This window comes from Somniosus microcephalus, unplaced genomic scaffold, assembly GCF_052327205.1.
Source record: "Somniosus microcephalus isolate GS21.2 unplaced genomic scaffold, FLI_Smic_1.0 unresolved_chr8, whole genome shotgun sequence".
Lineage (NCBI taxonomy): Eukaryota > Metazoa > Chordata > Chondrichthyes > Squaliformes > Somniosidae > Somniosus > Somniosus microcephalus.
The window spans coordinates 43,011,508-43,033,003 of NW_028225186.1; the positions used below are offsets into that span (position 1 = coordinate 43,011,508).

At 45.8% G+C, this 21,496-nt stretch overlaps 8 non-coding genes across 8 annotated transcripts; all 8 read right to left on the bottom strand.

Moving 5' to 3' along the window:
• Positions 1 to 524: 524 nt before the first annotated feature.
• On the bottom strand, positions 525 to 595 carry trnag-gcc (transfer RNA glycine (anticodon GCC)). The gene has a single exon. It is a non-coding gene; the product is annotated as a tRNA-Gly (tRNA).
• A 2,148-nt stretch (positions 596 to 2,743) lies between these two features.
• Positions 2,744 to 2,814, bottom strand: trnag-gcc (transfer RNA glycine (anticodon GCC)). The gene has a single exon. It is a non-coding gene; the product is annotated as a tRNA-Gly (tRNA).
• Positions 2,815 to 4,963: 2,149 nt separating this feature from the next.
• trnag-gcc (transfer RNA glycine (anticodon GCC)) lies at positions 4,964 to 5,034 on the bottom strand. Its single transcript has one exon. It is a non-coding gene; the product is annotated as a tRNA-Gly (tRNA).
• A 2,149-nt stretch (positions 5,035 to 7,183) lies between these two features.
• trnag-gcc (transfer RNA glycine (anticodon GCC)) lies at positions 7,184 to 7,254 on the bottom strand. The gene has a single exon. It is a non-coding gene; the product is annotated as a tRNA-Gly (tRNA).
• A 2,148-nt stretch (positions 7,255 to 9,402) lies between these two features.
• On the bottom strand, positions 9,403 to 9,473 carry trnag-gcc (transfer RNA glycine (anticodon GCC)). Its single transcript has one exon. It is a non-coding gene; the product is annotated as a tRNA-Gly (tRNA).
• A 4,367-nt stretch (positions 9,474 to 13,840) lies between these two features.
• trnag-gcc (transfer RNA glycine (anticodon GCC)) lies at positions 13,841 to 13,911 on the bottom strand. Its single transcript has one exon. It is a non-coding gene; the product is annotated as a tRNA-Gly (tRNA).
• A 4,369-nt stretch (positions 13,912 to 18,280) lies between these two features.
• trnag-gcc (transfer RNA glycine (anticodon GCC)) lies at positions 18,281 to 18,351 on the bottom strand. Its single transcript has one exon. It is a non-coding gene; the product is annotated as a tRNA-Gly (tRNA).
• Positions 18,352 to 20,500: 2,149 nt separating this feature from the next.
• trnag-gcc (transfer RNA glycine (anticodon GCC)) lies at positions 20,501 to 20,571 on the bottom strand. Its single transcript has one exon. It is a non-coding gene; the product is annotated as a tRNA-Gly (tRNA).
• Between the last annotated feature and the right edge of the window lie 925 nt (positions 20,572 to 21,496).

Genomic DNA, 21,496 nt, shown 5'->3' on the forward strand with positions numbered 1-21,496 from the left:
TGTCCACTTGAAAGATCAGACGTGCTTTCTCCCGCTGTTATCTGCATTTCCCTGTCCTCTCTCGTTCCGCAGTGCCCCGCACAAAAGACAAACAGAAGGAGAACACTATGCTAACGAGGAATTGATGCAGGAGGTTTTTATACAGTAATCACCGTTTAAAATTATTTTAGGTTCAATCTTTCGCTGTTGATCTTTTCCAAGGAGCGCTTTAAGGTGCTCCAAAACGTTTAAAATTGGGGATGTTAAAATTCCTTCCCGTCGGGGAATTTCACCCCGGTCTCCCGCGTGACAGGCGGGGATACTCACAACGAGACTAACGAGGAAGTGAGCAATGTAATGTCTGTCAGAGTAAGAATCGAGCCTGTTACACAGGAACAGGATGCCATTCAGCCCCTCAAAGCTGTTGCACAGGAACAGGAGCAGAACATTCATACCCTTGATCCACTTGCACAGGTACAGCTAATAAATGATTTATGCTCATGTGATGTGTTTGCTATGAAATGAATTGTTAAAAAAAATTAGCCTGCATTGGCCGGGAATCGAACCCGGGTCTCCCGCGTGGCAGGCGAGAATTCTACCCCTGAACCACCAATGCACGCCGACTTAATCGATTCTTTTTTCTGGTGGCTACAATTTATTTTTGACTTTTGTTAATACAAGCGGGGACACTGCGTTAACATAAAAAGCAATATGCAGCAGATACTGCATCTGGAATTGTTGATTAAATGCTGGAAACACTTCGAAGGTCCTGGAAGATCTGTGGACAGAGAAACACAGGGTTAACCTCTCAGGTGCATGAGCTCTCGGCAGAGCTAAGATTTTGCACTTTTCTAGGTCCCGTGGGAGTTTCCTTCCAACGTTGTTTAGCTGCTCAAAAATTACATAATTAAGAAACTAACCTTCCCCAAAAGAATAAATAGGAGCAGGATTGGGCTATTCGGCCCCTCGAGCCCGCCATTTAATAAGTTCGTGGCTGATGAGATCTTCGACACAACGCAACTTTGCCGCCCGTTCCCCATAACCTTTGACTCTCCTGTAGCTGAAATATATGTCCATCAGACATACAGAACCCGTTTGACGTCTTACAGTGTGGCCCGAGGGATAGTGTGGAGAAGCTGCGATTGCTTTCCTCTGGAGGCTAAGAGGAAATTTAATAGAGGCTTGCAAAATTACAATGGGTTTTGATAGAGGAAATAAAGACAAACGCTTTCCAATGGCAGGAGGGATGGTAACCAGAGGTAGAATTGTCTTATGCAGCGAATGTTAAGGCCTCATGAATATCAGGATAAGTTATCACGGCCCAGTTACTCTGTCATTCGAGTCTTGCAAACGTTGCTAATGTGGCATTTTTCACACTGGCAATGAGTTGACTGATAGCCGTGCTGTGATCAGCTAAGTTTGTTAGGGAGATGCAGTCGGCAAAATAATACATGGAAGACGGATAATAACCGTGACTGTTCTGACACTGTGAGGTACACATAAATGTGGGCATTTAAAGTGTCTTGTTCCCAATGCCATTTCCTGCTGACGATGAAACAGCAGGCATTTTATAGAAGGCAAGGAAGCGAATGCTGCACCTCGGGTACCGAATGATGCGCTGCTGACTGTTGAGGCAACAGCAGGCGTGTGGAAAATTGAAAGGTTGATGAGGTGCAAGCCATTGTTTCGCGCGGGTGCTTTGATTGCTGGCATTTCAAAGAGCCAGAAAACGCACTGGTTGCCTGACCGGGAATCGAACCCGGGACGCCACGGTGAAAGCGCCGAAACCTATCCACTAGACCACCAGAGAAGCTGCGAAAAGCGTCCTGCCAGCAAGCAGAACAAGGCAGTCTTTCCTCCTTGCTGCTTTGAAATTCAGGTCACTTTCACGCCAGGCAAACTTTTCGGACAAGATGACATTTTTTAGGCGAGATCACAAAGGACATGTTCAGGAAACCACAGCATCAAGTGCGTGTAGGCGTCCACCTGAAATCTGTTTGCTTCTGTGCTTTTCTCAGAGATACACAGTCCGAGAAAAGCCGTCGGGATATTGAATAATCAGCACCAAAATATCAAGGACAATACAGAGGAGACAGTAATGCACTGCTTGAGACAAAGACTCAAACACATGCACGAACACAGATGTGTGCTCACTTTGTGTGAGTATGTCTCAGATATCCATATGATTCATGGAGGCGTGCAGTACAGTATGAGGCCATTCGGCCAATCGTGCCAGTGCTGTCCACTTGAAAGTTCAGACGTGCTTTCTCCCGCTGTTATCTGTATTTCCCTGTCCTCTCTCGTTCCGCAGTGCCCCGCACAAAAGACAAACAGAAGGAGAACATTATGCAAACGAGGAATTGATGCAGGAGATTTTTATACAGTTCCTCACCGTTTAAAATTATTTTAGGTTCAATCTTTCGCGGTTGATATTTTCCAAGGAGCGCGTTAAGGTGCTGCCAAAACGTTTAAAATTGGGGATGTTAAAATTCCTTCCCGTCGGGGAATTTCACCCCGGTCTCCCGCGTGACAGGCGGGGATACTCACAACGAGACTAACGAGGAAGTGAGCAATGCAATGTCTGTCAGAGTAAGAATCCAGCCTGTTACACAGGAACAGGATGCCATTCAGCCCCTCAAAGCTGTTGCACAGGAACAGGAGCAGAACATTCATACCCTTGATCCAGTTGCACAGGTACAGCTAATAAATTATTTATGCTCATGTGATGTGTTTGCTATGAAATGAATTGTTAAAAAAATTAGCCTGCATTGGCCGGGAATCGAACCCGGGTCTCCCGCGTGGCAGGCGAGAATTCTACCCCTGAACCACCAATGCACGCCGACTTAATCGATTCTTTTTTCTGGTGGCTACAATTTATTTTTGACTTTTGTTAATATAAGCGGGGACACTGCGTTAACATAAAAAGCAATATGCAGCAGATACTGCATCTGGAATTGTTGATTAAATGCTGGAAACACTTCGAAGGTCCTGGAAGATCTGTGGACAGAGAAACACAGGGTTAACCTCTCAGGTGCATGAGCTCTCGGCAGAGCTAAGATTTTGCACTTTTCTAGGTCCCGTGGGAGTTTCCTTCCAACGTTGTTTAGCTGCTCAAAAATTACATAATTAAGAAACTAACCTTCCCCAAAAGAATAAATAGGAGCAGGATTGGGCTATTCGGCCCCTCGAGCCCGCCATTTAATAAGTTCGTGGCTGATGAGATCTTCGACACAACGCAACTTTGCCGCCCGTTCCCCATAACCTTTGACTCTCCTGTAGCTGAAATATATGTCCATCAGACATACAGAACCCGTTTGACGTCTTACAGTGTGGCCCGAGGGATAGTGTGGAGAAGCTGCGATTGCTTTCCTCTGGAGGCTAAGAGGAAATTTAATAGAGGCTTGCAAAATTACAATGGGTTTTGATAGAGGAAATAAAGACAAACGCTTTTCAATGGCAGGAGGGATGGTAACCAGAGGTAGAATTGTCTTATGCAGCGAATGTTAAGGCCTCATGAATATCAGGATAAGTTATCACGGCCCAGTTACTCTGTCATTCGAGTCTTGCAAACGTTGCTAATGTGGCATTTTTCACACTGGCAATGAGTTGACTGATAGCCGTGCTGTGATCAGCTAAGTTTGTTAGGGAGATGCAGTCGGCAAAATAATACATGGAAGACGGATAATAACCGTGACTGTTCTGACACTGTGAGGTACACATAAATGTGGGCATTTAAAGTGTCTTGTTCCCAATGCCATTTCCTGCTGACGATGAAACAGCAGGCATTTTATAGAAGGCAAGGAAGCGAATGCTGCACCTCGGGTACCGAATGATGCGCTGCTGACTGTTGAGGCAACAGCAGGCGTGTGGAAAATTGAAAGGTTGATGAGGTGCAAGCCATTGTTTCGCGCGGGTGCTTTGATTGCTGGCATTTCAAAGAGCCAGAAAACGCACTGGGTTGCCTGACCGGGAATCGAACCCGGGACGCGACGGTGAAAGCGCCGAAACCTATCCACTAGACCACCAGAGAAGCTGCGGAAAGCGTCCTGCCAGCAAGCAGAACAAGGCAGTCTTTCCTCCTTGCTGCTTTGAAATTCAGGTCACTTTCACGCCAGGCAAACTTTTCGGATAAGATGACATTTTTTAGGCGAGATCACAAAGGACATGTTCAGGAAACCACAGCATCAAGTGCGTGTAGGCGTCCACCTGAAATCTATTTGCTTCTGTGCTTTTCTCAGAGATACACAGTCCGAGAAAAGCCGTCGGGATATTGAATAATCTGCACCAAAATATCAAGGACAATACAGAGGAGACAGTAATGCACTGCTTGAGACAAAGACTCAAACACATGCACGAACACAGATGTGTGCTCACTTTGTGTGAGTATGTCTCAGATATCCATATGATTCATGGAGGCGTGCAGTACAGTATGAGGCCATTCGGCCAATCGTGCCAGTGCTGTCCACTTGAAAGTTCAGACGTGCTTTCTCCCGCTGTTATCTGTATTTCCCTGTCCTCTCTCGTTCCGCAGTGCCCCGCACAAAAGACAAACAGAAGGAGAACATTATGCAAACGAGGAATTGATGCAGGAGATTTTTATACAGTTCCTCACCGTTTAAAATTATTTTAGGTTCAATCTTTCGCGGTTGATATTTTCCAAGGAGCGCGTTAAGGTGCTGCCAAAACGTTTAAAATTGGGGATGTTAAAATTCCTTCCCGTCGGGGAATTTCACCCCGGTCTCCCGCGTGACAGGCGGGGATACTCACAACGAGACTAACGAGGAAGTGAGCAATGTAATGTCAGTCAGAGTAAGAATTGAGCCTGTTACACAGGAACAGGATGCCATTCAGCCCCTCAAAGCTGTTGCACAGGAACAGGAGCAGAACATTCATACCCTTGATCCAGTTGCACAGGTACAGCTAATAAATTATTTATGCTCATGTGATGTGTTTGCTATGAAATGAATTGTTAAAAAAATTAGCCTGCATTGGCCGGGAATCGAACCCGGGTCTCCCGCGTGGCAGGCGAGAATTCTACCCCTGAACCACCAATGCACGCCGACTTAATCGATTCTTTTTTCTGGTGGCTACAATTTATTTTTGACTTTTGTTAATACAAGCGGGGACACTGCGTTAACATAAAAAGCAATATGCAGCAGATACTGCATCTGGAATTGTTGATTAAATGCTGGAAACACTTCGAAGGTCCTGGAAGATCTGTGGACAGAGAAACACAGGGTTAACCTCTCAGGTGCATGAGCTCTCGGCAGAGCTAAGATTTTGCACTTTTCTAGGTCCCGTGGGAGTTTCCTTCCAACGTTGTTTAGCTGCTCAAAAATTACATAATTAAGAAACTAACCTTCCCCAAAAGAATAAATAGGAGCAGGATTGGGCTATTCGGCCCCTCGAGCCCGCCATTTAATAAGTTCGTGGCTGATGAGATCTTCGACACAACGCAACTTTGCCGCCCGTTCCCCATAACCTTTGACTCTCCTGTAGCTGAAATATATGTCCATCAGACATACAGAACCCGTTTGACGTCTTACAGTGTGGCCCGAGGGATAGTTTGGAGAAGCTGCGATTGCTTTCCTCTGGAGGCTAAGAGGAAATTTAATAGAGGCTTGCAAAATTACAATGGGTTTTGATAGAGGAAATAAAGACAAACGCTTTTCAATGGCAGGAGGGATGGTAACCAGAGGTAGAATTGTCTTATGCAGCGAATGTTAAGGCCTCATGAATATCAGGATAAGTTATCACGGCCCAGTTACTCTGTCATTCGAGTCTTGCAAACGTTGCTAATGTGGCATTTTTCACACTGGCAATGAGTTGACTGATAGCCGTGCTGTGATCAGCTAAGTTTGTTAGGGAGATGCAGTCGGCAAAATAATACATGGAAGACGGATAATAACCGTGACTGTTCTGACACTGTGAGGTACACATAAATGTGGGCATTTAAAGTGTCTTGTTCCCAATGCCATTTCCTGCTGACGATGAAACAGCAGGCATTTTATAGAAGGCAAGGAAGCGAATGCTGCACCTCGGGTACCGAATGATGCGCTGCTGACTGTTGAGGCAACAGCAGGCGTGTGGAAAATTGAAAGGTTGATGAGGTGCAAGCCATTGTTTCGCGCGGGTGCTTTGATTGCTGGCATTTCAAAGAGCCAGAAAACGCACTGGGTTGCCTGACCGGGAATCGAACCCGGGACGCGACGGTGAAAGCGCCGAAACCTATCCACTAGACCACCAGAGAAGCTGCGGAAAGCGTCCTGCCAGCAAGCAGAACAAGGCAGTCTTTCCTCCTTGCTGCTTTGAAATTCAGGTCACTTTCACGCCAGGCAAACTTTTCGGATAAGATGACATTTTTTAGGCGAGATCACAAAGGACATGTTCAGGAAACCACAGCATCAAGTGCGTGTAGGCGTCCACCTGAAATCTATTTGCTTCTGTGCTTTTCTCAGAGATACACAGTCCGAGAAAAGCCGTCGGGATATTGAATAATCTGCACCAAAATATCAAGGACAATACAGAGGAGACAGTAATGCACTGCTTGAGACAAAGACTCAAACACATGCACGAACACAGATGTGTGCTCACTTTGTGTGAGTATGTCTCAGATATCCATATGATTCATGGAGGCGTGCAGTACAGTATGAGGCCATTCGGCCAATCGTGCCAGTGCTGTCCACTTGAAAGTTCAGACGTGCTTTCTCCCGCTGTTATCTGTATTTCCCTGTCCTCTCTCGTTCCGCAGTGCCCCGCACAAAAGACAAACAGAAGGAGAACATTATGCAAACGAGGAATTGATGCAGGAGATTTTTATACAGTTCCTCACCGTTTAAAATTATTTTAGGTTCAATCTTTCGCGGTTGATATTTTCCAAGGAGCGCGTTAAGGTGCTGCCAAAACGTTTAAAATTGGGGATGTTAAAATTCCTTCCCGTCGGGGAATTTCACCCCGGTCTCCCGCGTGACAGGCGGGGATACTCACAACGAGACGAACGAGGAAGTGAGCAATGTAATGTCAGTCAGAGTAAGAATTGAGCCTGTTACACAGGAACAGGATGCCATTCAGCCCCTCAAAGCTGTTGCACAGGAACAGGAGCAGAACATTCATACCCTTGATCCAGTTGCACAGGTACAGCTAATAAATTATTTATGCTCATGTGATGTGTTTGCTATGAAATGAATTGTTAAAAAAATTAGCCTGCATTGGCCGGGAATCGAACCCGGGTCTCCCGCGTGGCAGGCGAGAATTCTACCGCTGAACCACCAATGCACGCCGACTTAATCGATTCTTTTTTCTGGTGGCTACAATTTATTTTTGACTTTTGTTAATACAAGCGGGGACACTGCGTTAACATAAAAAGCAATATGCAGCAGATACTGCATCTGGAATTGTTGATTAAATGCTGGAAACACTTCGAAGGTCCTGGAAGATCTGTGGACAGAGAAACACAGGGTTAACCTCTCAGGTGCATGAGCTCTCGGCAGAGCTAAGATTTTGCACTTTTCTAGGTCCCGTGGGAGTTTCCTTCCAACGTTGTTTAGCTGCTCAAAAATTACATAATTAAGAAACTAACCTTCCCCAAAAGAATAAATAGGAGCAGGATTGGGCTATTCGGCCCCTCGAGCCCGCCATTTAATAAGTTCGTGGCTGATGAGATCTTCGACACAACGCAACTTTGCCGCCCGTTCCCCATAACCTTTGACTCTCCTGTAGCTGAAATATATGTCCATCAGACATACAGAACCCGTTTGACGTCTTACAGTGTGGCCCGAGGGATAGTGTGGAGAAGCTGCGATTGCTTTCCTCTGGAGGCTAAGAGGAAATTTAATAGAGGCTTGCAAAATTACAATGGGTTTTGATAGAGGAAATAAAGACAAACGCTTTCCAATGGCAGGAGGGATGGTAACCAGAGGTAGAATTGTCTTATGCAGCGAATGTTAAGGCCTCATGAATATCAGGATAAGTTATCACGGCCCAGTTACTCTGTCATTCGAGTCTTGCAAACGTTGCTAATGTGGCATTTTTCACACTGGCAATGAGTTGACTGATAGCCGTGCTGTGATCAGCTAAGTTTGTTAGGGAGATGCAGTCGGCAAAATAATACATGGAAGACGGATAATAACCGTGACTGTTCTGACACTGTGAGGTACACATAAATGTGGGCATTTAAAGTGTCTTGTTCCCAATGCCATTTCCTGCTGACGATGAAACAGCAGGCATTTTATAGAAGGCAAGGAAGCGAATGCTGCACCTCGGGTACCGAATGATGCGCTGCTGACTGTTGAGGCAACAGCAGGCGTGTGGAAAATTGAAAGGTTGATGAGGTGCAAGCCATTGTTTCGCGCGGGTGCTTTGATTGCTGGCATTTCAAAGAGCCAGAAAACGCACTGGTTGCCTGACCGGGAATCGAACCCGGGACGCCACGGTGAAAGCGCCGAAACCTATCCACTAGACCACCAGAGAAGCTGCGAAAAGCGTCCTGCCAGCAAGCAGAACAAGGCAGTCTTTCCTCCTTGCTGCTTTGAAATTCAGGTCACTTTCACGCCAGGCAAACTTTTCGGACAAGATGACATTTTTTAGGCGAGATCACAAAGGACATGTTCAGGAAACCACAGCATCAAGTGCGTGTAGGCGTCCACCTGAAATCTATTTGCTTCTGTGCTTTTCTCAGAGATACACAGTCCGAGAAAAGCCGTCGGGATATTGAATAATCAGCACCAAAATATCAAGGACAATACAGAGGAGACAGTAATGCACTGCTTGAGACAAAGACTCAAACACATGCACGAACACACATGTGTGCTCACTTTGTGTGAGTATGTCTCAGATATCCATATGATTCATGGAGGCGTGCAGTACAGTATGAGGCCATTCGGCCAATCGTGCCAGTGCTGTCCACTTGAAAGTTCAGACGTGCTTTCTCCCGCTGTTATCTGTATTTCCCTGTCCTCTCTCGTTCCGCAGTGCCCCGCACAAAAGACAAACAGAAGGAGAACATTATGCAAACGAGGAATTGATGCAGGAGATTTTTATACAGTTCCTCACCGTTTAAAATTATTTTAGGTTCAATCTTTCGCGGTTGATATTTTCCAAGGAGCGCGTTAAGGTGCTGCCAAAACGTTTAAAATTGGGGCTGTTAAAATTCCTTCCCGTCGGGGAATTTCACCCCGGTCTCCCGCGTGACAGGCGGGGATACTCACAACGAGACTAACGAGGAAGTGAGCAATGTAATGTCTGTCAGAGTAAGAATCGTGCCTGTTACACAGGAACAGGATGCCATTCAGCCCCTCAAAGCTGTTGCACAGGAACAGGAGCAGAACATTCATACCCTTGATCCAGTTGCACAGGTACAGCTAATAAATTATTTATGCTCATGTGATGTGTTTGCTATGAAATGAATTGTTAAAAAAATTAGCCTGCATTGGCCGGGAATCGAACCCGGGTCTCCCGCGTGGCAGGCGAGAATTCTACCCCTGAACCACCAATGCACGCCGACTTAATCGATTCTTTTTTCTGGTGGCTACAATTTATTTTTGACTTTTGTTAATACAAGCGGGGACACTGCGTTAACATAAAAAGCAATATGCAGCAGATACTGCATCTGGAATTGTTGATTAAATGCTGGAAACACTTCGAAGGTCCTGGAAGATCTGTGGACAGAGAAACACAGGGTTAACCTCTCAGGTGCATGAGCTCTCGGCAGAGCTAAGATTTTGCACTTTTCTAGGTCCCGTGGGAGTTTCCTTCCAACGTTGTTTAACTGCTCAAAAATTACATAATTAAGAAACTAACCTTCCCCAAAAGAATAAATAGGAGCAGGATTGGGCTATTCGGCCCCTCGAGCCCGCCATTTAATAAGTTCGTGGCTGATGAGATCTTCGACACAACGCAACTTTGCCGCCCGTTCCCCATAACCTTTGACTCTCCTGTAGCTGAAATATATGTCCATCAGACATACAGAACCCGTTTGACGTCTTACAGTGTGGCCCGAGGGATAGTGTGGAGAAGCTGCGATTGCTTTCCTCTGGAGGCTAAGAGGAAATTTAATAGAGGCTTGCAAAATTACAATGGGTTTTGATAGAGGAAATAAAGACAAACGCTTTTCAATGGCAGGAGGGATGGTAACCAGAGGTAGAATTGTCTTATGCAGCGAATGTTAAGGCCTCATGAATATCAGGATAAGTTATCACGGCCCAGTTACTCTGTCATTCGAGTCTTGCAAACGTTGCTAATGTGGCAGTTTTCACACTGGCAATGAGTTGACTGATAGCCGTGCTGTGATCAGCTAAGTTTGTTAGGGAGATGCAGTCGGCAAAATAATACATGGAAGACGGATAATAACCGTGACTGTTCTGACACTGTGAGGTACACATAAATGTGGGCATTTAAAGTGTCTTGTTCCCAATGCCATTTCCTGCTGACGATGAAACAGCAGGCATTTTATAGAAGGCAAGGAAGCGAATGCTGCACCTCGGGTACCGAATGATGCGCTGCTGACTATTGAGGCAACAGCAGGCGTGTGGAAAATTGAAAGGTTGATGAGGTGCAAGCCATTGTTTCGCGCGGGTGCTTTGATTGCTGGCATTTCAAAGAGCCAGAAAACGCACTGGTTGCCTGACCGGGAATCGAACCCGGGACGCGACGGTGAAAGCGCCGAAACCTATCCACTAGACCACCAGAGAAGCTGCGGAAAGCGTCCTGCCAGCAAGCAGAACAAGGCAGTCTTTCCTCCTTGCTGCTTTGAAATTCAGGTCACTTTCACGCCAGGCAAACTTTTCGGACAAGATGACATTTTTTAGGCGAGATCACAAAGGACATGTTCAGGAAACCACAGCATCAAGTGCGTGTAGGCGTCCACCTGAAATCTATTTGCTTCTGTGCTTTTCTCAGAGATACACAGTCCGAGAAAAGCCGTCGGGATATTGAATAATCAGCACCAAAATATCAAGGACAATACAGAGGAGACAGTAATGCACTGCTTGAGACAAAGACTCAAACACATGCACGAACACACATGTGTGCTCACTTTGTGTGAGTATGTCTCAGATATCCATATGATTCATGGAGGCGTGCAGTACAGTATGAGGCCATTCGGCCAATCGTGCCAGTGCTGTCCACTTGAAAGTTCAGACGTGCTTTCTCCCGCTGTTATCTGTATTTCCCTGTCCTCTCTCGTTCCGCAGTGCCCCGCACAAAAGACAAACAGAAGGAGAACATTATGCAAACGAGGAATTGATGCAGGAGATTTTTATACAGTTCCTTACCGTTTAAAATTATTTTAGGTTCAATCTTTCGCGGTTGATATTTTCCAAGGAGCGCGTTAAGGTGCTGCCAAAACGTTTAAAATTGGGGATGTTAAAATTCCTTCCCGTCGGGGAATTTCACCCCGGTCTCCCGCGTGACAGGCGGGGATACTCACAACGAGACTAACGAGGAAGTGAGCAATGTAATGTCTGTCAGAGTAAGAATCGAGCCTGTTACACAGGAACAGGATGCCATTCAGCCCCTCAAAGCTGTTGCACAGGAACAGGAGCAGAACATTCATACCCTTGATCCACTGGCACAGGTACAGCTAATAAATTATTTATGCTCATGTGATGTGTTTGCTATGAAATGAATTGTTAAAAAAATTAGCCTGCATTGGCCGGGAATCGAAGCCGGGTCTCCCGCGTGGCAGGCGAGAATTCTACCCCTGAACCACCAATGCACGCCGACTTAATCGATTCTTTTTTCTGGTGGCTACAATTTATTTTTGACTTTTGTTAATACAAGCGGGGACACTGCGTTAACATAAAAAGCAATATGCAGCAGATACTGCATCTGGAATTGTTGATTAAATGCTGGAAACACTTCGAAGGTCCTGGAAGATCTGTGGAAAGAGAAACACAGGGTTAACCTCTCAGGTGCATGAGCTCTCGGCAGAGCTAAGATTTTGCACTTTTCTAGGTCCCGTGGGAGTTTCCTTCCAACGTTGTTTAGCTGCTCAAAAATTACATAATTAAGAAACTAACCTTCCCCAAAAGAATAAATAGGAGCAGGATTGGGCTATTCGGCCCCTCGAGCCCGCCATTTAATAAGTTCGTGGCTGATGAGATCTTCGACACAACGCAACTTTGCCGCCCGTTCCCCATAACCTTTGACTCTCCTGTAGCTGAAATATATGTCCATCAGACATACAGAACCCGTTTGACGTCTTACAGTGTGGCCCGAGGGATAGTGTGGAGAAGCTGCGATTGCTTTCCTCTGGAGGCTAAGAGGAAATTTAATAGAGGCTTGCAAAATTACAATGGGTTTTGATAGAGGAAATAAAGACAAACGCTTTCCAATGGCAGGAGGGATGGTAACCAGAGGTAGAATTGTCTTATGCAGCGAATGTTAAGGCCTCATGAATATCAGGATAAGTTATCACGGCCCAGTTACTCTGTCATTCGAGTCTTGCAAACGTTGCTAATGTGGCATTTTTCACACTGGCAATGAGTTGACTGATAGCCGTGCTGTGATCAGCTAAGTTTGTTAGGGAGATGCAGTCGGCAAAATAATACATGGAAGACGGATAATAACCGTGACTGTTCTGACACTGTGAGGTACACATAAATGTGGGCATTTAAAGTGTCTTGTTCCCAATGCCATTTCCTGCTGACGATGAAACAGCAGGCATTTTATAGAAGGCAAGGAAGCGAATGCTGCACCTCGGGTACCGAATGATGCGCTGCTGACTGTTGAGGCAACAGCAGGCGTGTGGAAAATTGAAAGGTTGATGAGGTGCAAGCCATTGTTTCGCGCGGGTGCTTTGATTGCTGGCATTTCAAAGAGCCAGAAAACGCACTGGTTGCCTGACCAGGAATCGAACCCGGGACGCGACGGTGAAAGCGCCGAAACCTATCCACTAGACCACCAGAGAAGCTGCGGAAAGCGTCCTGCCAGCAAGCAGAACAAGGCAGTCTTTCCTCCTTGCTGCTTTGAAATTCAGGTCACTTTCACGCCAGGCAAACTTTTCGGACAAGATGACATTTTTTAGGCGAGATCACAAAGGACATGTTCAGGAAACCACAGCATCAAGTGCGTGTAGGCGTCCACCTGAAATCTATTTGCTTCTGTGCTTTTCTCAGAGATACACAGTCCGAGAAAAGCCGTCGGGATATTGAATAATCAGCACCAAAATATCAAGGACAATACATAGGAGACAGTAATGCACTGCTTGAGACAAAGACTCAAACACATGCACGAACACAGATGTGTGCTCACTTTGTGTGAGTATGTCTCAGATATCCATATGATTCATGGAGGCGTGCAGTACAGTATGAGGCCATTCGGCCAATCGTGCCAGTGCTGTCCACTTGAAAGTTCAGACGTGCTTTCTCCCGCTGTTATCTGTATTTCCCTGTCCTCTCTCGTTCCGCAGTGCCCCGCACAAAAGACAAACAGAAGGAGAACATTATGCAAACGAGGAATTGATGCAGGAGATTTTTATACAGTTCCTCACCGTTTAAAATTATTTTAGGTTCAATCTTTCGCGGTTGATATTTTCCAAGGAGCGCGTTAAGGTGCTGCCAAAACGTTTAAAATTGGGGATGTTAAAATTCCTTCCCGTCGGGGAATTTCACCCCGGTCTCCCGCGTGACAGGCGGGGATACTCACAACGAGACTAACGAGGAAGTGAGCAATGTAATGTCTGTCAGAGTAAGAATCGTGCCTGTTACACAGGAACAGGATGCCATTCAGCCCCTCAAAGCTGTTGCACAGGAACAGGAGCAGAACATTCATACCCTTGATCCAGTTGCACAGGTACAGCTAATAAATTATTTATGCTCATGTGATGTGTTTGCTATGAAATGAATTGTTAAAAAAATTAGCCTGCATTGGCCGGGAATCGAACCCGGGTCTCCCGCGTGGCAGGCGAGAATTCTACCCCTGAACCACCAATGCACGCCGACTTAATCGATTCTTTTTTCTGGTGGCTACAATTTATTTTTGACTTTTGTTAATACAAGCGGGGACACTGCGTTAACATAAAAAGCAATATGCAGCAGATACTGCATCTGGAATTGTTGATTAAATGCTGGAAACACTTCGAAGGTCCTGGAAGATCTGTGGACAGAGAAACACAGGGTTAACCTCTCAGGTGCATGAGCTCTCGGCAGAGCTAAGATTTTGCACTTTTCTAGGTCCCGTGGGAGTTTCCTTCCAACGTTGTTTAGCTGCTCAAAAATTACATAATTAAGAAACTAACCTTCCCCAAAAGAATAAATAGGAGCAGGATTGGGCTATTCGGCCCCTCGAGCCCGCCATTTAATAAGTTCGTGGCTGATGAGATCTTCGACACAACGCAACTTTGCCGCCCGTTCCCCATAACCTTTGACTCTCCTGTAGCTGAAATATATGTCCATCAGACATACAGAACCCGTTTGACGTCTTACAGTGTGGCCCGAGGGATAGTGTGGAGAAGCTGCGATTGCTTTCCTCTGGAGGCTAAGAGGAAATTTAATAGAGGCTTGCAAAATTACAATGGGTTTTGATAGAGGAAATAAAGACAAACGCTTTCCAATGGCAGGAGGGATGGTAACCAGAGGTAGAATTGTCTTATGCAGCGAATGTTAAGGCCTCATGAATATCAGGATAAGTTATCACGGCCCAGTTACTCTGTCATTCGAGTCTTGCAAACGTTGCTAATGTGGCATTTTTCACACTGGCAATGAGTTGACTGATAGCCGTGCTGTGATCAGCTAAGTTTGTTAGGGAGATGCAGTCGGCAAAATAATACATGGAAGACGGATAATAACCGTGACTGTTCTGACACTGTGAGGTACACATAAATGTGGGCATTTAAAGTGTCTTGTTCCCAATACCATTTCCTGCTGACGATGAAACAGCAGGCATTTTATAGAAGGCAAGGAAAGCGAATGCTGCACCTCGGGTACCGAATGATGCGCTGCTGACTGTTGAGGCAACAGCAGGCGTGTGGAAAATTGAAAGGTTGATGAGGTGCAAGCCATTGTTTCGCGCGTGTGCTTTGATTGCTGGCATTTCAAAGAGCCAGAAAACGCACTGGTTGCCTGACCGGGAATCGAACCCGGGACGCGACGGTGAAAGCGCCGAAACCTATCCACTAGACCACCAGAGAAGCTGCGGAAAGCGTCCTGCCAGCAAGCAGAACAAGGCAGTCTTTCCTCCTTGCTGCTTTGAAATTCAGGTCACTTTCACGCCAGGCAAACTTTTCGGACAAGATGACATTTTTTAGGCGAGATCACAAAGGACATGTTCAGGAAACCACAGCATCAAGTGCGTGTAGGCGTCCACCTGAAATCTATTTGCTTCTGTGCTTTTCTCAGATATACACAGTCCGAGAAAAGCCGTCGGGATATTGAATAATCAGCAGCAAAATATCAAGGACAATACAGAGGAGACAGTAATGCACTGCTTGAGACAAAGACTCAAACACATGCACGAACACAGATGTGTGCTCACTTTGTGTGAGTATGTCTCAGATATCCATATGATTCATGGAGGCGTGCAGTACAGTATGAGGCCATTCGGCCAATCGTGCCAGTGCTGTCCACTTGAAAGTTCAGACGTGCTTTCTCCCGCTGTTATCTGTATTTCCCTGTCCTCTCTCGTTCCGCAGTGCCCCGCACAAAAGACAAACAGAAGGAGAACATTATGCAAACGAGGAATTGATGCAGGAGATTTTTATACAGTTCCTCACCGTTTAAAATTATTTTAGGTTCAATCTTTCGCGGTTGATATTTTCCAAGGAGCGCGTTAAGGTGCTGCCAAAACGTTTAAAATTGGGGATGTTAAAATTCCTTCCCGTCGGGGAATTTCACCCCGGTCTCCCGCGTGACAGGCGGGGATACTCACAACGAGACTAACGAGGAAGTGAGCAATGTAATGTCTGTCAGAGTAAGAATCGTGCCTGTTACACAGGAACAGGATGCCATTCAGCCCCTCAAAGCTGTTGCACAGGAACAGGAGCAGAACATTCATACCCTTGATCCAGTTGCACAGGTACAGCTAATAAATTATTTATGCTCATGTGATGTGTTTGCTATGAAATGAATTGTTAAAAAAATTAGCCTGCATTGGCCGGGAATCGAACCCGGGTCTACCCGCGTGGCAAGCGAGAATTCTACCCCTGAACCACCAATGCACGCCGACTTAATCGATTCTTTTTTCTGGTGGCTACAATTTATTTTTGACTTTTGTTAATACAAGCGGGGACACTGCGTTAACATAAAAAGCAATATGCAGCAGATACTGCATCTGGAATTGTTGATTAAATGCTGGAAACACTTCGAAGGCCCTGGAAGATCTGTGGACAGAGAAACACAGGGTTAACCTCTCAGGTGCATGAGCTCTCGGCAGAGCTAAGATTTTGCACTTTTCTAGGTCCCGTGGGAGTTTCCTTCCAACGTTGTTTAGCTGCTCAAAAATTACATAATTAAGAAACTAACCTTCCCCAAAAGAATAAATAGGAGCAGGATTGGGCTATTCGGCCCCTCGAGCCCGCCATTTAATAAGTTCGTGGCTGATGAGATCTTCGACACAACGCAACTTTGCCGCCCGTTCCCCATAACCTTTGACTCTCCTGTAGCTGAAATATATGTCCATCAGACATACAGAACCCGTTTGACGTCTTACAGTGTGGCCCGAGGGATAGTGTGGAGAAGCTGCGATTGCTTTCCTCTGGAGGCTAAGAGGAAATTTAATAGAGGCTTGCAAAATTACAATGGGTTTTGATAGAGGAAATAAAGACAAACGCTTTCCAATGGCAGGAGGGATGGTAACCAGAGGTAGAATTGTCTTATGCAGCGAATGTTAAGGCCTCATGAATATCAGGATAAGTTATCACGGCCCAGTTACTCTGTCATTCGAGTCTTGCAAACGTTGCTAATGTGGCATTTTTCACACTGGCAATGAGTTGACTGATAGCCGTGCTGTGATCAGCTAAGTTTGTTAGGGAGATGCAGTCGGCAAAATAATACATGGAAGACGGATAATAACCGTGACTGTTCTGACACTGTGAGGTACACATAAATGTGGGCATTTAAAGTGTCTTGTTCCCAATACCATTTCCTGCTGACGATGAAACAGCAGGCATTTTATAGAAGGCAAGGAAGCGAATGCTGCACCTCGGGTACCGAATGATGCGCTGCTGACTGTTGAGGCAACAGCAGGCGTGTGGAAAATTGAAAGGTTGATGAGGTGCAAGCCATTGTTTCGCGCGGGTGCTTTGATTGCTGGCATTTCAAAGAGCCAGAAAACGCACTGGTTGCCTGACCGGGAATCGAACGCGGGACGCGACGGTGAAAGCGCCGAAACCTATCCACTAGACCACCAGAGAAGCTGCGGAAAGCGTCCTGCCAGCAAGCAGAACAAGGCAGTCTTTCCTCCTTGCTGCTTTGAAATTCAGGTCACTTTCACGCCAGGCAAACTTTTCGGACAAGATGACATTTTTTAGGCGAGATCACAAAGGACATGTTCAGGAAACCACAGCATCAAGTGCGTGTAGGCGTCCACCTGAAATCTATTTGCTTCTGTGCTTTTCTCAGAGATACACAGTCCGAGAAAAGCCGTCGGGATATTGAATAATCAGCACCAAAATATCAAGGACAATACAGAGGAGACAGTAATGCACTGCTTGAGACAAAGACTCAAACACATGCACGAACACAGATGTGTGCTCACTTTGTGTGAGTATGTCTCAGATATCCATATGATTCATGGAGGCGTGCAGTACAGTATGAGGCCATTCGGCCAATCGTGCCAGTGCTGTCCACTTGAAAGTTCAGACGTGCTTTCTCCCGCTGTTATCTGTATTTCCCTGTCCTCTCTCGTTCCGCAGTGCCCCGCACAAAAGACAAACAGAAGGAGAACATTATGCAAACGAGGAATTGATGCAGGAGATTTTTATACAGTTCCTCACCGTTTAAAATTATTTTAGGTTCAATCTTTCGCGGTTGATATTTTCCAAGGAGCGCGTTAAGGTGCTGCCAAAACGTTTAAAATTGGGGATGTTAAAATTCCTTCCCGTCGGGGAATTTCACCCCGGTCTCCCGCGTGACAGGCGGGGATACTCACAACGAGACTAACGAGGAAGTGAGCAATGTAATGTCTGTCAGAGTAAGAATCGTGCCTGTTACACAGGAACAGGATGCCATTCAGCCCCTCAAAGCTGTTGCACAGGAACAGGAGCAGAACATTCATACCCTTGATCCAGTTGCACAGGTACAGCTAATAAATTATTTATGCTCATGTGATGTGTTTGCTATGAAATGAATTGTTAAAAAAATTAGCCTGCATTGGCCGGGAATCGAACCCGGGTCTCCCGCGTGGCAGGCGAGAATTCTACCCCTGAACCACCAATGCACGCCGACTTAATCGATTCTTTTTTCTGGTGGCTACAATTTATTTTTGACTTTTGTTAATACAAGCGGGGACACTGCGTTAACATAAAAAGCAATATGCAGCAGATACTGCAGCTGGAATTGTTGATTAAATGCTGGAAACACTTCGAAGGTCCTGGAAGATCTGTGGACAGAGAAACACAGGGTTAACCTCTCAGGTGCATGAGCTCTCGGCAGAGCTAAGATTTTGCACTTTTCTAGATCCCGTGGGAGTTTCCTTCCAACGTTGTTTAGCTGCTCAAAAATTACATAATTAAGAAACTAACCTTCCCCAAAAGAATAAATAGGAGCAGGATTGGGCTATTCGGCCCCTCGAGCCCGCCATTTAATAAGTTCGTGGCTGATGAGATCTTCGACACAACGCAACTTTGCCGCCCGTTCCCCATAACCTTTGACTCTCCTGTAGCTGAAATATATGTCCATCAGACATACAGAACCCGTTTGACGTCTTACAGTGTGGCCCGAGGGATAGTGTGGAGAAGCTGCGATTGCTTTCCTCTGGAGGCTAAGAGGAAATTTAATAGAGGCTTGCAAAATTACAATGGGTTTTGATAGAGGAAATAAAGACAAACGCTTTCCAATGGCAGGAGGGATGGTAACCAGAGGTAGAATTGTCTTATGCAGCGAATGTTAAGGCCTCATGAATATCAGGATAAGTTATCACGGCCCAGTTACTCTGTCATTCGAGTCTTGCAAACGTTGCTAATGTGGCATTTTTCACACTGGCAATGAGTTGACTGATAGCCGTGCTGTGATCAGCTAAGTTTGTTAGGGAGATGCAGTCGGCAAAATAATACATGGAAGACGGATAATAACCGTGACTGTTCTGACACTGTGAGGTACACATAAATGTGGGCATTTAAAGTGTCTTGTTCCCAATGCCATTTCCTGCTGACGATGAAACAGCAGGCATTTTATAGAAGGCAAGGAAGCGAATGCTGCACCCTCGGGTACCGAATGATGCGCTGCTGACTGTTGAGGCAACAGCAGGCGTGTGGAAAATTGAAAGGTTGATGAGGTGCAAGCCATTGTTTCGCGCGGGTGCTTTGATTGCTGGCATTTCAAAGAGCCAGAAAACGCACTGGTTGCCTGACCGGGAATCGAACCCGGGACGCCACGCTGAAAGCGCCGAAACCTATCCACCAGACCACCAGAGAAGCTGCGAAAAGCGTCCTGCCAGCAAGCAGAACAAGGCAGTCTTTCCTCCTTGCTGCTTTGAAATTCAGGTCACTTTCACGCCAGGCAAACTTTTCGGACAAGATGACATTTTTTAGGCGAGATCACAAAGGACATGTTCAGGAAACCACAGCATCAAGTGCGTGTAGGCGTCCACCTGAAATCTATTTGCTTCTGTGCTTTTCTCAGAGATACACAGTCCGAGAAAAGCCGTCGGGATATTGAATAATCAGCACCAAAATATCAAGGACAATACAGAGGAGACAGTAATGCACTGCTTGAGACAAAGACTCAAACACATGCACGAACACAGATGTGTGCTCACTTTGTGTGAGTATGTCTCAGATATCCATATGATTCATGGAGGCGTGCAGTACAGTATGAGGCCATTCGGCCAATCGTGCCAGTGCTGTCCACTTGAAAGTTCAGACGTGCTTTCTCCCGCTGTTATCTGTATTTCCCTGTCCTCTCTCGTTCCGCAGTGCCCCGCACAAAAGACAAACAGAAGGAGAACATTATGCAAACGGGGAATTGATGCAGGAGATTTTTATACAGTTCCTCACCGTTTAAAATTATTTTAGGTTCAATCTTTCGCGGTTGATATTTTCCAAGGAGCGCGTTAAGGTGCTGCCAAAACGTTTAAAATTGGGGATGTTAAAATTCCTTCCCGTCGGGGAATTTCACCCCGGTCTCCCGCGTGACAGGCGGGGATACTCACAACGAGACTAACGAGGAAGTGAGCAATGCAATGTCTGTCAGAGTAAGAATCGTGCCTGTTACACAGGAACAGGATGCCATTCAGCCCCTCAAAGCTGTTGCACAGGAACAGGAGCAGAACATTCATACCCTTGATCCACTTGCACAGGTACAGCTAATAAATTATTTATGCTCATGTGATGTGTTTGCTATGAAATGAATTGTTAAAAAAATTAGCCTGCATTGGCCGGGAATCGAACCCGGGTCTCCCGCATGGCAGGCGAGAATTCTACCCCTGAACCACCAATGCACGCCGACTTAATCGATTCTTTTTTCTGGTGGCTACAATTTATTTTTGACTTTTGTTAATACAAGCGGGGACACTGCGTTAACATAAAAAGCAATATGCAGCAGATACTGCATCTGGAATTGTTGATTAAATGCTGGAAACACTTCGAAGGTCCTGGAAGATCTGTGGACAGAGAAACACAGGGTTAACCTCTCAGGTGCATGAGCTCTCGGCAGAGCTAAGATTTTGCACTTTTCTAGGTCCCGTGGGAGTTTCCTTCCAACGTTGTTTAGCTGCTCAAAAATTACATAATTAAGAAACGAACCTTCCCCAAAAGAATAAATAGGAGCAGGATTGGGCTATTCGGCCCCTCGAGCCCGCCATTTAATAAGTTCGTGGCTGATGAGATCTTCGACACAACGCAACTTTGCCGCCCGTTCCCCATAACCTTTGACTCTCCTGTAGCTGAAATATATGTCCATCAGACATACAGAACCCGTTTGACGTCTTACAGTGTGGCCCGAGGGATAGTGTGGAGAAGCTGCGATTGCTTTCCTCTGGAGGCTAAGAGGAAATTTAATAGAGGCTTGCAAAATTACAATGGGTTTTGATAGAGGAAATAAAGACAAACGCTTTCCAATGGCAGGAGGGATGGTAACCAGAGGTAGAATTGTCTTATGCAGCGAATGTTAAGGCCTCATGAATATCAGGATAAGTTATCACGGCCCAGTTACTCTGTCATTCGAGTCTTGCAAACGTTGCTAATGTGGCATTTTTCACACTGGCAATGAGTTGACTGATAGCCGTGCTGTGATCAGCTAAGTTTGTTAGGGAGATGCAGTCGGCAAAATAATACATGGAAGACGGATAATAACCGTGACTGTTCTGACACTGTGAGGTACACATAAATGTGGGCATTTAAAGTGTCTTGTTCCCAATACCATTT